The 16,581-nt window shown below is 42.4% G+C and overlaps 1 pseudogene; it reads right to left on the bottom strand.

Annotated features, from left to right (window-relative positions):
- The window catches only part of LOC148148397 (putative G protein-coupled receptor 139), a 134,556-nt pseudogene extending 118,332 nt beyond the window's left edge, over positions 1 to 16,224 (bottom strand).
- Positions 16,225 to 16,581: the final 357 nt, after the last annotated feature.

Below are 16,581 nucleotides of genomic sequence, written 5' to 3'. Positions count from 1 at the left end.
AAACAAAATTCCCTTGAAACAAGGAATGGTCACCTACCTGAATGGGAATGAGCTGTAGAAATATGGTAAACAGGCAGAGGTAGGGAGTTATCTTTCCTTTCGTTCTTCCCTCACAGGATGTGTGCAGCCCTGATCAGGCCAGCATGTTATGCTGATTTTGAACTGAGTGGCTGGTTCAGCTGTTCCACAGGATCATAAAGGATAAACGACATTGCTGTGGGTTTGCAGTCACACATACACCTGACGAGGGAGGATGATCATTGCCGCCTCAAGGACATGAGATAAGCAGATAGGCTTTTTATAAATAATGATGATGGTTTCATTTCAATGGCACCAATTACCTTCATGAGATATCAACTCTAGTTTGTGAGTGAATGACTTGAGAAACATGCACTATCTTCCCGTCTGACAGAGTCTGCGCAGAGAACAAGAGAAACATCTCAAATGCAATTATTTTGCAATTGATATGTAGTCATAAGAGTCTTGAAACAGGTGAATTCGGTTTTAACAAAGTCACAAATGATGGTTTACTCAGAAAATGCAATGAGGCTGAGGAAGAGACTGGGGTACCGTGTTGGTGGTATCGGACAGGATTAGTGAATGGGAAGGTTATGGAAATGTGCATCTGTGCAGGGCTAGAAGGATTATGGAGTTTTAGAACAGTCTATTTCCTGCCCGCATATTGGTGAGTAATTTGTAAATAGTAATTTACAAGTTATTATTTCTAACGAATGAAATGTTTGATTGGAACTGAAAATTTTGACTTTCAACTTTTCATATTTTAAATAATATGAACAGCAATTCAGTTTAACCTGCTAGAATGAACAGTTAGATTGCCTTACCAGGAACATCAACTATCGTGAGGATGGGATAGTAACCACCTTGAATAATTCAAAGGATATCCTGGATCCCTGATGCTATTGATATCCAAGGCTGGGAAAGCCAGTAACGACCTGAGGATACTCCTGTCCGTTGTTGGAACATTCCAGTCTAATGTTCTCAGATTCTGAACTCTTCTCCCCCTGTCTCTGGAGCTGCTGATCCCTGTTAGTGCTGTCAGTGATCCTCTCGCTCTTACTTTGGGATAACACATGGAGTACAGTTCAATACTGTTTTATTAAAACACAACAAAGATTAAAATTTACAGATTCTGGATGGGATATGTGAGGATGACTGAGGGAACAAATGTTGGGGTTGGTAGATCAATTGAGTGTTACCATTCAATCTGCCTTGGATATGGGAGCAATCCAGGAGGTTTATCGAAACATCAACATGCTTCTCTATTTATAAATGGAAACATATATCCTACAACTACTGCTCAGATATTACAGTATCAGTATGAGAGAACTTTGATAGTCCATGATCTGAAGAAAAAAATGTTCCTAAGACAACGTGAGGTTAAAGCAGACAGACGGCATTATGTTAGCCTGGAATTGTACCTAAGAGACAATCGTGACTGCAGATGCTGGAGAATTTAGTGTTGATAAAATGTGGCGGTGGAAAATGCATTACAGGTCAGGCAGCATCCGAGGAGCAAGACAGTCAACATTTCAGACAGGACCCTTCTTCAGAACTGCGAAGGGGGAAAGAGGCTGGTGGGGGTGAGGCTAGGGGAAAGGTAGGCGCTACGTGGACGAAGGTAGGAGGTGATAGTGATAGGTCGGTGGAAAGTGTGAAGTGGATAGGTGGGAAGGAAGATGGACGGGTAGGTCCCCTCGAGAGGGCGGATATGAGTCAGAGGGTTGGATCTGGGATCTGGGTGGGTGAGGGGAGATTTGTAAATCAGAAAATCCAATGTTCATGCCGTGTGTTTCTAGGCTCCTGAGGCAGAAGATGAGGTGATGCTGGCAACATTCTGGGAAATCTCCTCTGAACACTCTCCAGCTTGATAATATCCTTCCTATAACAGCACTGCACACGGTACAACGGAAGAGGCTTTATCAATATCTGGCACAATCTCAGCAATCCCAACTTTTAAAGTCAATGACCTGAGCAATGAAGTAACCCAAAGCACCCTGTCTATATGTGCCCCAACCTTCAAAAACATATACCTACATTCTTGGATCACTGTGTTCTATTACTCTAACAACACACTAAAATTAATTGTATAAGCAAATCCCTTGGTTTGTTGAACCAAAATACAATACCTCAGATTTTTCCAAGTTAAACTCCATCTGCCATGCCCCAGCCCAGTGAGTGTTTTTAATGCTCCCTCAACCTCCCCATTCAGATTTAAAAGACCCTCCCCTCACCAGAAGTCCAACAGACACCAATCTTGAGTTTCCCAAAGACCCAGAGCTTGGTTTGCCTCGTGCGGGCAGAGGGAAGAATGGTTAAGGAGAGGTTGGAAAGTAAACTGTTGCCTTGTATCACTTAATGAGTTTAGGACGACGGAAGCCACATGCCTGAGGTTGGAAATAGTGACCAGCTACACAGGAACAGGGAAGCCCTGACTAACTAGCTAGAAATACAGAGAAGAGATATGTTTCAGCTTGGAAAGCTGTAACTAGTGTAATTCCTCACTTTCTCCCCTAATTCCTCAGGGATCAGTGTGAGCTTATCAACAGTATATAATCTAGGTTTATGCCTTGGATGAAGGGGCTGAATGGACTGGAGCTGAGTTTGTTCATACAACAGGAGAAACAGTCAAAAGGTGTCAAGTGGAGGCAGAGCATCTGCCATGGGATACAGACAGGGGAGGGAAGTGAGTAAACCTGCAGCAAAAAAAAGCAGTACAATGTGGGTGACTGGAACTTTGTGTTTTGGGGAAATAACAAAACAGCAGTAAATAATTTAAATGGAGAGAGAATGCAGAACTTGGTGGTATACAGGGATTTGTGTGTCTTAGTAGATGAATCACATCAAGTTACTGTGAAGATGCATCAATTGATTTGGAAGGGAAACGGAATGAAGCTGTTTCATGCAATGGGTATCGGCTTTGAAATTAGGATGTTTCCCTGCATCGGAGAAGGCATTGCGGAGACCACATCTGACGTAAAGTTTGAAGTTATGATCCCCACAACTGAAAAAAAAAGCGAAATTGTTTTCAAACATTACAAAGATGCTTATCTTTACTCGGCCTTGGGATGAAGGCATTATGTTATGAAGGATTACCAGTTTCGGCCTGAAAAAGAGAGATGTTCTTATTGACCATATACGATCATGAGGTGCGTGCAGCTGGTGAATACCTGATGGACATTTCCTCTTGTGTGGGAGAATAAAACTGGGGATGTAATTTAAGAATAAGACAGATTCTGAGGCAAGGTCACTGGACCAGAAATGTTAACTCTCGTTTCTCTTCAGACATGCTGCCTGACGTGCTAAGCATTTCCAGCAATTTTTGTATTTATTTAAGAATAGAACATATTCATTTTAACGCAGATATTGTGAAAATATTAAACGTTTTATTTTTATATTACACAGGCACATATAAACACATCTTCAGATCATTTAAGGTAACTTTATTTATTAATGAAATGATTCTGTGTATGACAGCACCATAGATGCACCTGCATGGAGCAGGGAATGTGATGGAGTCATATCATTCAAACAATGTTCAAGGAGAGCTCATATGGTCCAGTTTGGGTACTGACAACATCTCTGAATCAATTTAGAGATGGAAAAGTGTAACCCGTCTGAGAAGGAACAGCCTGTTGCTCCCTTTCTCTTTCCCTGTCCCTCATCACAGCAATGTGTGCAAGCGAAAACAAAAGCATAGTCGGTTTTATCACTCACGGAGAAGACCGGATGAGGATTCATTGGAATCTCCCCACGGCTTGATGGAAAGGGAATCCAGCCAATTCCATCTGCTCCAGGAAGGAATCACACTTTCAGAAGCTTGTGTGAGCAGAATAACTTCAGAAATAATTGTTAAGACTCGATAGTTTGTTGGGGGGGAGGGGGGAGGGGGGGTGGAGAGAGAGAGAGACAGACAAACGATTCTGTGGCTGCAAACTGGAATCCAGGATTGTGTGCAGCCTCACAAATGCCACGGTTCAGAATGTCTCAGAGTGGCTGCAAATCGTTCTCAAGGGGGAGGGGCAGCAGCCAGAAGTCATTGTGCGCGTTGGTACAAATGACAGAGGTAGAAATAGGGATGAGGTCCTGCAGAGTGATTGTGGAGAGCTAGGAAAAATAGATAAAAGCCATGCCCATGACATTGGTAATATCCGGTTTACTTCCAGTGCTACATGCTTTGTGACGGTAAGAACAGGAGGACACAGCAGATGAATGTGGCTAAAGAATTGGTGCAGCAGGCAGAAATTCAGATTTTTAGATCATTGGTGGGGCAGAGGTAACCTGTTCAAGAGGAACTGGTAATACCTGAACTGGAGGGAATCCAATATGTTGCCAGGCAAGTTTGCTGGTGCTACAAGGGAGGGTTTAAACTAGATTGACTGGGGCTGGGGAGGCTATTGAGCGTGGGATCCTCAACAGCAGGGAGAAAAGTTCGGGGATGGAAGGAGATACAGTAATCAGAAACAGTAAAGTGAAGAGACAGGTCAGGCTGGAATACGAAAAATGGCAAGGAATGTCTTTTGGATTAAATTGCATCTGTTCCAATGCAAGATGGCTGATAGCTAAGTCTGATAAACTCAGGGCGTGGATAGGTACGTGGGACTGGCATATTGTAGCCATTACACAAACAGGGCTAAGGGAGCGACAGGACTAGCAGCTTAATGTACCAGGGTACAGTTACTTTAGGCGGGATAGTGGTGGTGTACGGAGCAGAGGGGGAGTTGCATTTTTAATGACGGTGAGTATCACAGCAGTGTTTAGATATAAAATAACTGAAGGATCATCCAGTGAAGCTTTGTGGGTGGAACTAAGAATTAAGAATGGAATGGTGACATTATTGGGGTTGTACTATAGGCCCCCAAGTAGTCAATGGGAATTCGAGGAAGAAAAATATGTGGAGAGATTGGGGAGACTTGCAGGGTCAATAGGATTGTCATTGCAGGAGATTTTAACTTTCCTAACATAAATTGGGACTGACACAGAATTAAGGTCTTCGATTAGGTGAACGTATTAAGTGTGCTCAGGGAAGGTTCCTCTAGCAGTCTGTAGAGGAGCCTACATTATGTATGGGAGGGGCAAAACTCGACCTACTCTTGGGAAATAGAGCAGGAGAGGTGACTTAGGTGACAGTGGGGGAGCACTTTGAGACCAGTCACCATTGTTCTATTAATTTTATTAAAGTTATGAAGAGGGACAAACTGGTCCACAGGTGCAAGATATAACTTGAGGCAAGGTGAATTTTGATAGAATTAGACATAAACTTGCAGGGGCTGATTAGAGTAGTTTGTTTGCAGGCAAACGGACCTCCAGCAACTGGGAGGCATTTAAAAATGAGATAGCAAGAGTTCAAGGTCTATATGTTCCTGTGAGGGTGACGGGCAAAGTCGGCATGAAGAGGGAAACTGGATGACAAGAGATATTGAGGCTTTAACCAAAGGAAAAGGAGGAGGTGTGAGTGAGGTCCAGGCAGATGGGATCAAAGGAATCCCTGGACATATACAGGGAATACAGGAGTTAACTGAAGAAGGAACTCAGGAGGGTGAGAAGGGGACATGAGATAACCTTGGCTGAGAAGGTCAGGATGAATCCAAAGAGGTTGTTCACATATATTTAAGAAAAGAGAATAACTGCGGTGAAAATACGACCCCTCAAGAATCAAAGTGGATATGTATATGCGGAAATGCAGGAAATTCTGAAGGTTCTTAATTAAGATTTCTCCTCTATTTTCACCATAGATAAATACATGAAGACTTGATGTGGAAGCTTATGGAAGTTAGTGGTGATATCTTTGGGGACAGTCTATATCATAGTAGTGGAGGTGTTGGATGTACAGGTATTAGAATGTAGAAAGGTGGATAAATCTCCTGGTTCTGACCAGATGTCTGAAAAAACATAGCATGAGGCTAGAGAAGAAACTACAGGGGCCCTGGCTGGCATTTTTGCATTATCGTTAACTGAAGGTGGGGTCCCAGAAGACTGGAGGGTAGTGAATGTTGTTCCCTTATTCAAAATGGGAAGGAAAGAAATAACTGGGGACTATAGACCAGTAAGCCTAATAGAATTTGGTGATGACAGTGAGGGAAGTTTTCAGAAATTGCAGCAGGTCCTTGATTAGCTGGGGAAGTGGGCCGAAGAATAGGAAAATGTAGTTTAATATAGATAAATGTGAGTTTTGCATTTTGTGAAGTAAAATCAAAGCAGGAATTTCGTGGTGAATAGCAGGGAGTTAAATGGTGTAGTGGAACAGAGGGGCATTGGAGTACAGGTGCATGGTTCTCTGAAAGTAAAGTCACGGGCAGACAGGTGAGTGACATGGTTTTTTGCACACTGGCATTTATCAGTCAGGGCATTGAGTGTGGAAGTTGGGAAGTTCTGTTGCACGTTTTAGGATGTTGCTGAGGCCGCACTTGCATTGTTGTGTTCAGTTTTGGTCACATTGTTATCAGAAGGATGTTATTAAACTGGAAAGATTGCAGACGAAATTTACAAGGATGTTCACATGACCCAACAGTCTGATTTACAGGGAGAGGTTGAAGAAGCAATGACATTTTTCTTCAGAGCATAGGAGACTGAGGGGGACTGATGGTGGGGACAGGTACAAGATAATGGGAGGCACGGATATGGTGAATGAACAGTTTTTTTTTCCCCAGCGTTTTCGAATCGAGGAGTAGAATGCACCAGCTAAAGGTTAGAAAGGAAATAATAAAAGAGACCAAAAAGGGGATAGATCTCACAGAGGGTGATAAGCATATGGAATGAGCTGTCAGTGGTTGAGGCATTTACATTAACAATATTTAAAAGGCACTTGGACAAGAACATGGAGAGGAAAGGCTCAGCAACATATGGGCCAAGTGCAGGGAAATGGGTTTAGCGTGGATGGACATTTAGGTCAACATAGACTAATTTGGGCCAAAGCGCCTGTCTTCATGCTGTAGGACTCTCTGACTCTACAAGTAGAATAGCATTTAGGCCAAACTCTCATTTTTCCTTTTGTCATGAGTTCCAATAATATTTGTAAAACGTTCTTTCAAGTTAACGTCGCAGAGATTGTGATTTCCAGGTTGTTTTTTTCATCAAATGTGTGTGTGTGTGTATGTGTGTGTGTGTGTGTGTGTGTGTGTGTGTGTGTGTGTGTGTGTGTGTGTGTGTGTGTGTGTGTGTGTGTGTGTGTGTGTGTGTGTCTGTGTGTGTGTGTGTGTGTGTGTGTGTGTGTGTACCTGTGTATTTTTCAAAGGGAAATATTAATGCACATGTTTTCAATACACACTCATCATCCTTCTTTCCATCATAGTTTGAGTAACATTGTTTTAGTCATTAACGTGTTGTTTTAGCAGATGAAAGAAATCTGCCTGACTTGTTCCTAACACTGACCCTGACACACTCTGAGATCTGTATCATTGGCTATTTGATTAACCTAGTAATAATTGAAATTTTTGGGACCAGTGGAAGAGTGGGACTAGAAAAGGAAACAGTGATCTAAAAGCACAGTTAACTATCAACTCAGTGAGCCCAACGTCAGTGTAGTGTAGGTTGTTGGAGGCGGTTTTGAGGGATATGTTTTACATGCATTTAGAAAGACAAGGACTGGTTGGGGTAGTCAACATGGCTGTGTGCCATGTAAAACAAGTATCATTAATGTGATTGAGTATTTTGAAGACGTGACAAAGAAGGTTGACGAAGGTAGTCTGATGTACATTGTTTACACTGGCTACAGCAAGGCATTTAATAAGGTTCCTCATCCTAACAGATTACTAAGGTTAGGTCACATGGAATTCAAGGAACGTTAACCAATTAGATACAAAATTGTCTTGAAGGTAACGGATTGTTTTCTAGACCGGAGGAATGTGGCCAGGGGTGTCCTGAAAGAATCACTGCTGAGCTCACTGCTTTTCATCATGCAGATAAATAACTTGGATGTGAATATCTGAGGCATGGTTGGTCAGTTTGCAGATAACATCAACAGAGTGGTGTAGCGGACGGTGAAGAAGACTATCTTAGAGTACAGCGGCAACCTTGACCATCAAAGGGCCAACGACTGGCAGATAAGTTTAATTTAGATATTTGTGAGGTTTTGCATTTTGTTAAATTAAAGCAGGGTCATGCCTTTGGGAATGTTACTGAAAACAGAGACCTACAGGTGCAGGTTGACAGTTCCTTGAAAGTGGAGTCACAGGTAGACAGGGTGGTGAAGAACACGTTTGATATGCTTGCCTTAATCGGTCCAAACATTGAGCATAGGAGTTGATGTGGCATGTCACCCCTGTACAGGACGCAGGTGAGGCCACGTTAAGAATACTGCGCACCATGTTGGCTCTGCTGATGGGAGGATGTTGAGAGGGCGCCGAAATGATTTACAAGGATTTTTCGATACTGGGGGTGGGGGTGGGGAGGTCGGGTCGGTGGGGGGGGGGATGGGGGTGGGTGGCAGTTGAAATTCAGGGAGAAGATGAAAAGTTTGAGGCTTTTCCCATGGACTGGAGGAGGGTGAACCGTAACATGAAAGTGGTTTATGAAATCTTGAGGGGCATGGATAGTCTGAATGGCCAAGGTCTTTTTCCCAGGGTTAGAGGAGTGCAGTTATAGACGGTATAGGTTGAAGGTCTGCGGGAAAGGTTTAGAGCGGACCTTGGGAGTTACATTTTCATGCCAAAGGTGATGCGTGAATGGAAAGTGCTGTCAGAGAAAATGTTGACAGCGGGTACAATTACACATTTAAAATATATCGGGATAGGTACATAAATAGGAAAGGTTCAGAGGGATATGGGCATATGATGGCAGATGAGACTAGACCAGATTGGGATATCTGGCCGATGTGGGCAAAGTGGAATAAAGGATCTGTTTCTCTTGTGGGAATTCTCTTCCCCAGAAGTTTGACATTCCTCTTTGTTTACATTTATTCAAAGCTGTGTTAGTTAAATATTTGGCAGAGCAGTGAGTCACGGAGAATGGGATACAGACAGGAAAGTGGGGCTGCGACCACAACCTGATCAACCACAATAGGTGCCTGGTGGAGAATGGTCAAAGTGTCTAATGACCCAGTACTGCTCCTCAGTCCCATGTTTCTGTGTTCCTTTCAACCCTTAACCCTGCTAGACAGGAGCAGTTGGAAGCTGGTTACTGCTATAACATGATGCACAGAAACAGAGGAAACTGTTCAGCCCCTCAAGTCTGTCCCAAACGGTTTAGGAGATTTGGAAAATATAATTGGAAAATCCAGGTTGCATATGAAAGAGTCACCGCATCACTCTATATAGAGCTTCCTCCCTCTGCAACTTGTGCACCATTTGTTGTTCATGTTGTAGACCCAGATTCACTGTGAATACAGACCCCAGAACTCACTTCGCGATTGCTCACAGAGTCCTTTGGTGCTCCTAACTGCAATATTCAATAACAGATTTTCTAGGAAAATCACGCCCACTAACTTTTCAATAACAGAATGTGAGAACATCAGAAAGAGGAACAAATCGTTCAAACCCCAATCCTGCCTTGCTCTTCACTAAGATCATTGTTGATCTGTTCTCGGTCCCAAATCCTCTTTAATGCTCGGTTCCTCAAGGCCCTCACCTCTCTGAGGGGTCAAAATACATCTACCCCCCTTTAAATAGTTTCATAGAAGATAGAACATAGAACAGTACAGCACAGTACAGGCCCATCGGCCCTTGATGTTCCACCGACCTTTTTTCCTACTCTCAGATCAGACTAGCCTCCATACACTACATTGTACCATCCTCCCATGTGCCTATCTAAGAATCACTCACATGTCCCTGATATACCTGACAAAATACCACTTCTGGCAGTGCATTTCACGCACCCACCACTCTCTGTGTAAGGATCTGACCTCTGAGATCTCCTCGAAACCTCACTTCAAATGATGCCTCATCTTGATAGCCACTTCTGACTTGGAAAAAGCCTCTGGCTATCCAATGTATATATTTTATATATATATGCCTCTCACCATCTTGTTAACCTCAATCAAGTCATCTCTCATCCTTCTTCACACCAATGATAAAAGCCCTAGCTCTGTCAACCTTTCTTCATAAAACCTGCCCTCCGGTCCAGGCAGCATTCTGGTAAATTTCCTCTACACCCTTTCTAAATCTTCCGTAACTTTCCTTTAATTGGGTGACCAACACTGGACCCAATATGTCAAGTGTGGTCTAACCAGAGGTCTATAGAGCTGCAGCATAACCTCACTGCTCTTATAATCAATCCCCCTGTTAATGAAAGCTAACACCATTCGTCTCCTTAACAACCTGGTCAATTTAGGCCACAACTTTGAAGGATGTAAGGGTATGGACTCCAAGATCCCTCTATTACTCCACACTGGAAAGAATCCTGCCTATAACCCTGCATTCAAATTCAAATTCAAACTAACAAAAATAATCACTTCACACTTTTCCAATTTGAAACCCATCTGCCGCTTCTTATCCCAGCTCGGCATTATGTCAATATCCAGTTGCAACTTACAACAGACCCCCACACTATATATCAATCTACAAACCTTCGTGTTATCAGCAAACTTACTAACCTACCCTTCCACTTCCTCATCCAAGTCATTTATAAAAGTCACAACGACCAGAACTGATCCATGAAGAACACCATTGGTCCCTTTCAGTGATCTCGGTCCCTTAACTCTCTGTGCAAGATAATTCCTGACATTCACTACCCTCTGTTTGAAGAAAACATTCTCTGCTTCTACACTATGACATTTTGATATGAACAAAAGAGTAAACACGGGGGCTCAGGTAAGAGAGACTGGCCCTGAACTCAAGGCAGTATTAGACTGAGGATGACATCAAGGAGTCTGAGCAAAATCGCACTTAATGAGAATCGATTGTGACCTCTCCACTGTTTGGAGTCATTCACATGCACAAGGGAAGATGGTTATCACCAGCGGACATCAATCATCTCAGCCATGGGACACATTTGTCGGAGATCCCCAGAGTAGCTCCCTCAGCCCAGGCATCTCCAGTTGGTCATTATAGAATCCCAACAGTGTCGGAGGAGGCCATTCAGCCCATTGAGTCCAAACTGAGAAAGACTGGGGATATTCACAGAAGTTAACGTCATGTTCAAAACAAGTTCTCACTACTCAGCTCTTGAAGTAGAGAGTGTCCATGTGCAACTCGAACTGGACGCCATTCAAGATCATGCTGTTAAAGCCTGGGTAACATTTATGTAACAGCAATGGCAGGCACTGCACATTTCCACAGTAAACGGAGGTTCTCATTCTGCACCACAATCTGGATTCACAAGAATATGGGGAAGTTATGTAGCCCATCAAACTATTGCACAGGACGTGTGGTAGCTCATTCAGTCCCTCCTGCCTATTACACAGGAAAAGAAGGAATCTGCTGACTCCCAATTGTCACTTACATGGGAAAAGAAAGAGACCATTTCACACCCGGAGTCACTTACATAAAGAACAGGAAGACGTCATTCAGCTTCACAAGTCACTAATACAGGATCAGGAAGGTGTCAGACATGCTGCAAAATCACAAACAAATGGAGCAGTGACTGAACAGGTGGACTGTTCCAACCTGGTCCACATGGCTAATTACTCATGCAACCTATGTGCTACTTTCACATGGTTTTCTGATCGCAGGAATGAAGCAAACTTTATTAACCATTTTCCAAAATGTCTTCCATCTTCAAGAAAGCAGACCCATGGTCTCTATGGAGGTCAGAAGCTGGTGCAGAATTGTTAACTCATTCAAAATGAAGGTATTGTGACTGCTGACAGGATTGTGTACAAAGTGACATTTAGTACAGTGTCATACAGTAACTGTGCATTCAAGTGTCCAGAGTTCATTCAGAGCCTCTACCTTTCTGTCAATCGACATGGAGGTTCTGCAGAGGCATGTAAACTTTTGGGAATCAAACTTCCAATGAATAGTGTGCAATTTTGACTCTATTCAGCTGTTTGGGATGTAATGAGTGTCTGTCCGTAACCATCAAGTATCAACTTCTTATTCTCTCACAGAGCTACAGGTTAAACCCATATTTCCTGCACTCTGTCCTCGTGATAACATCATGCCAGGGTTTAGTCTTGTAAAACTCCTTTGGACTCTCTCAGTGACAAAGAGATCATTATTTATAAAACAGACCAAATCTATACACAATGCACCAAATACTCGCTCAAAAAAACACTACCATTGGGAAAGATGTACCAACTCTGGGACTGCAATCATTTTGCATGAAGAACCACATATTACTTACTTCCTGCAACGTAATAATTCTGTTAGTGTTTTATGACCAAGGTCATCCAAGTCCTTTTAAACAACAACACTTCCCAATCTCTCACCATTGAAACAAAAAACATAAATGTGAATGAAGATATTTGTTCACATCTGATTCAGTTCTTTAAACTTGTGAACAGCTATTGCCCAAACACTGATTATTCTGATACCCAACAAGCCTTCAGTCCAGAGAAAAATCCCTTCATTGTCTCCAACATCCAATTTTTATACCATGTGGTATATTTTTCACATCTACATATCCATGGAATTTAACTTTCTCCACCCAACTGTATTCAACAATGTCAAACGTCAGCTGAACAAATAAATACTCCATCCCTATTGGTTCTCAATTTTCGATGTCACAGCGGACAATCTCCATAATTTCCAGCAAGTTTATCAAAGATCATTTCCCTTTCCAGAATCTAAGCCAACGCTACCAAATCAGATCATTATTCTCCAAATGTCGAGTTCTCAAATCCATTATAAAAGGTTACAATGTCTTTTTCTCACAGCTGATACCGAGCTATTTAGTTTTCTGTTTTCCCTCTCCGTTCTGTTGTAAATATTTACGTTTACAATAGCTGCTTTCCAGTCTGCAGGATCCTTTCCAGAATCTAACCAGCTTTGAAGAATAATCAGTAGTTCTTTCATGAGCTTTTACAATATATTTTAATGATGTAGAAGATGGTATTAGTAATAACATTAGCAAATTTGCTGATGATACTAAGCTGGGTGGCAGGGTGAAAGGTGAGGAGGATGTTAGGAGATTACAGTGAGACCTGGAAAGGTTAGGTGAGTGGTCAGGTGCATGGCAGATGCAGTTTAATGTGGATAAATGTATGGTTATCCACTTTGATGGCAAGAACAGGAAGGCAGATTACTAACTAAATGGAGTAAATTTAGGTAAAGGGGCAGCACAAAGAGATCTGGGTGTTCATTTACACCAGTCAATGAAGGTAAGCATGCAGGTACAGCAGGAAGTGAAGAAGGCTACTAGCATGCTGGCATTCATAACAAGAGGGATTGAGTATAGAAGCACAGAGGTTCCTCTGCAGCTGAACATGGCCCTGGTGAGACCACACCTGGGGTATTGTGTGCAGTTCTGATCTCCAAATTTGAGGAAAGACATTCTGGCTATTGAGGGAGCGCAGAGTAGGTTCACGAGGTCAATTCCTGGAATGACGGGACTACCTTACGCTGAACGACTGCAGCGACTGGGCATTTTTACCCTTGAGTTTAGAAGACTGAAAGGGGATCTGTTTGGGACATATAAGATTATTAAAGGATTAGACACTCTGGAGGCAGGAAACATGTTTCTGCTGATGGGTGAGTGCCGAACCAGAGGACACAGCTTAAAAATACAGGGTAGACCATTTAGGACAGAGATGAGGAGACAACTTCTTCACCCAGAGAGTGGTGGCTGTGTGGAATGATCTGCCCCAGAGGGCAGTGAAGGCCCAGTCTCTGGATTCATTTAAGAAAGAGTTGGATAGAGCTCTCAAGGAATCAAGAGTTATGGAGATAAGGCAGGAACAGGATACTGATTAAGGATGATCAGCCATGATCATATTGAATGGTGGTGTAGGCTCGTAGTGCAGAATGGCCTACTCCTGCACCTATTGTCTATTGTCCATTGAGCTCTAATGCCACCTCCTGAATACTCTGGGTGCAGCTCATCAGGTTCAGCAACTTATGAAACTTCAATTCATTTAGATTTTCAAAAGACATAGTCTTCATTGATTCTAATTTCCTGCAGTTTCTTATTTTTACCAGTCCCCCTGTTCGCTATTTCTGGAAGTTAGTTTCTGCACCTTCCCCTGTGAAGATGGAACCAATGTATTCTTTTCAGCAAGCAGATGGTTTCTGAGAGCTCGTGATACATCGGAGGACTGCACTTCAGAGATGGTGGATACATTACGCACTCCTGCCTGGAAAGTTCCAGAATTGTAACAGTTCACTTCATGGTGAGAGTCAGCACCCTGGTGCGAAGCTGCAGGTTATACTGAATGAGGGGACACAGCTCAGTGACCACCTCATTTTGAAATAAACTGGTTTTGCACTTTACACTTGGAATGGGTCCATCTTAGACAAATGTTCCTGGAAATCCCAGGGAGGAATGTGCAGTGCCCAGCCCCACCCTGTTTACAGAGATTCCCTTCTGTGTAGTCTCAGCTCCATTTGTTTCCCATGCACCCAGACACTCTGTAAATTTACTGTCCCGAGTGGATTCACCAGACCATCGGGTCTTCCTGAATGAACGCAGCAGCTGATGATACAAACCCGAGAATCCAATCCGAAAAGACTCCACTGAATTTCTAATGACAGCAGCAAGTCAATTGCCCACACCCATGGTGCACCCATTCAGTGTTGAAAATGCCTCCCTCTCCTCAGTTTCTCTTTCTAGCTAAGAAAGCTGTTACGTCTCCACACAGTCCCACAATAACAGTTCATCTGTCTACAGAAGCAGTTGACAATGTAACACTAAGTTTCTCTGTATCTGAGCAACTAGACGGGCAGCACCAGTATTGCTGATGGAGTTGATCACCCCACTCAGAGAAGAGAGATAGAAGGAACATAACTAACTTTAAACAGGGACATCCCGAAATGACATAATATTCAGGAATATCGGAAAAGGCGAAATGTTAGTATAACTTCCCATTCTATTTTCCTTCCAGTTCATCATCAGCAATCCTTCTGCTTGTTATGGCTTTCTCTTGCTCTGTCTCTCTTTTTCTGAACGTTTCTCCATCTATTCAACACAAACTTCCCACTCACCCTTCTAACCATCCCTGATATAAATAATATTATTTCCCAGTTGCATTAAGTTTTGATAGGATCACTGCATTCGAAACTTTATCTGTTTCTCCCGTCAGACAGACATGCCTACTGAGATTCTCCAAAACTTCTAGATGCTGAAGAATTTTATGTCAGATCTCAATATCCATTTGTTTATTTCACTTTTAATGTTGTTGTTTCCCAGGATGCCAGCATTACTGGTAACTGCAGCATTTGTTATCCATCACTAATTGCTATTGACTGTGAGCACATTTGTCAAGAAAACATGGAGCCAACCACAATGTTGTGGGTCTGAATTCACATTTAGTCCAGACTGGGTTAAAATCTTAAGGTTCTTTACCAAAGGTTATCAGCAAAATGAGGAAAAGGAAATCTGATGGTTTATGGTTGCCATGAGTGAATTTAGGTTTAATTCCAATTTTTGTCATTCGAATTTCTGTTCTGTCACCAGCTTTTAGTGTCATAGCCTGTATCACAGTCAGTGATATTCTTACTCTGATACAGTGTCCCTGGTGTGAAGTAACTGTAGAGACAAGAAAAAGTTTGTGGTCAAAATATTTGAAATGGGGAAGGAAGGTCAAAAGAGAAGTGAAGCCATAAAGTCTGAAGTTAACAAAGGGGTAGATGACAATCTCATTCAGCAACAGTACTGAGACAGAAGTGAATACTGGGGATATTATAGAGGTGGATTTTGACCGATTTAATGACAGAGAGACTCCAGAATGGTAAACCAGTTTAGAGTAAAACGGGGACTCAAAGTTCTAATCAGTCTAGTTCCTTCTTATATATTCATAAAGATTTTGAAATGCATGAAAAGGAAGTGGAGTTTATGACTGAAAGTTTATGCATTTGCTAAATATAAATAACCGAAGTAACAATAACCTTCACCATCATTTATAGAATTGACAGAGGTAGGCTTACCAGGAACACCAGCAATTGCGAGGATGGTGTAGTAACCTGCCTTAATAATCATCAGTACGGCTTCTATCTGCAACTATAACCATGCCCAATCCAGAGAAAACCAGTAAAGACCAAAGGATAAACTCCTGTCTATTGTTGGAACATTCCAGTCTAATGATCTCAGATTCTGATCCATTGTTGGAACACTCCAGTCTAATGTTCTCAGAATCTGATCCATTGTTGGAATATTCCAGTCTAATGTTCTCAGAGTCTGATCTCTCCCTCTCTCTGCAGCTGCTGATCCCAATCTTGTTGAGGTTGACTCTACCCCAAATACTATAGCATAACAAGGTGAAAGAAGGCCATAATTATGGAAGAGGGAAAGCCTCAAGTGACCCAGTTCGATCCAGGAATACTAATATTAATCACAGTCACTGAACAATCAGCTCCAGTTTACCCATTTCATGACAACCCTGACATAGCACAACAATGCTTGGACTGGATGGAATGTTGACATCGCTGACTGTTGGGTAAATGGTACATCTCTAATTTTGAGGTGAGGGAGGGAGATGATGCTTTCTCTCAAAAGCTCAATGACTGTACTTTGTTTTGGCAGGGTAGGAATTTC

Source organism: Chiloscyllium plagiosum, unplaced genomic scaffold, assembly GCF_037043375.1.
Source record: "Chiloscyllium plagiosum isolate Xiang-an unplaced genomic scaffold, Cpla_swu_hap1 HiC_scaffold_13, whole genome shotgun sequence".
Classification (NCBI taxonomy): domain Eukaryota; kingdom Metazoa; phylum Chordata; class Chondrichthyes; order Orectolobiformes; family Hemiscylliidae; genus Chiloscyllium; species Chiloscyllium plagiosum.
This window is presented reverse-complemented; position numbering and strand designations above follow the sequence as displayed.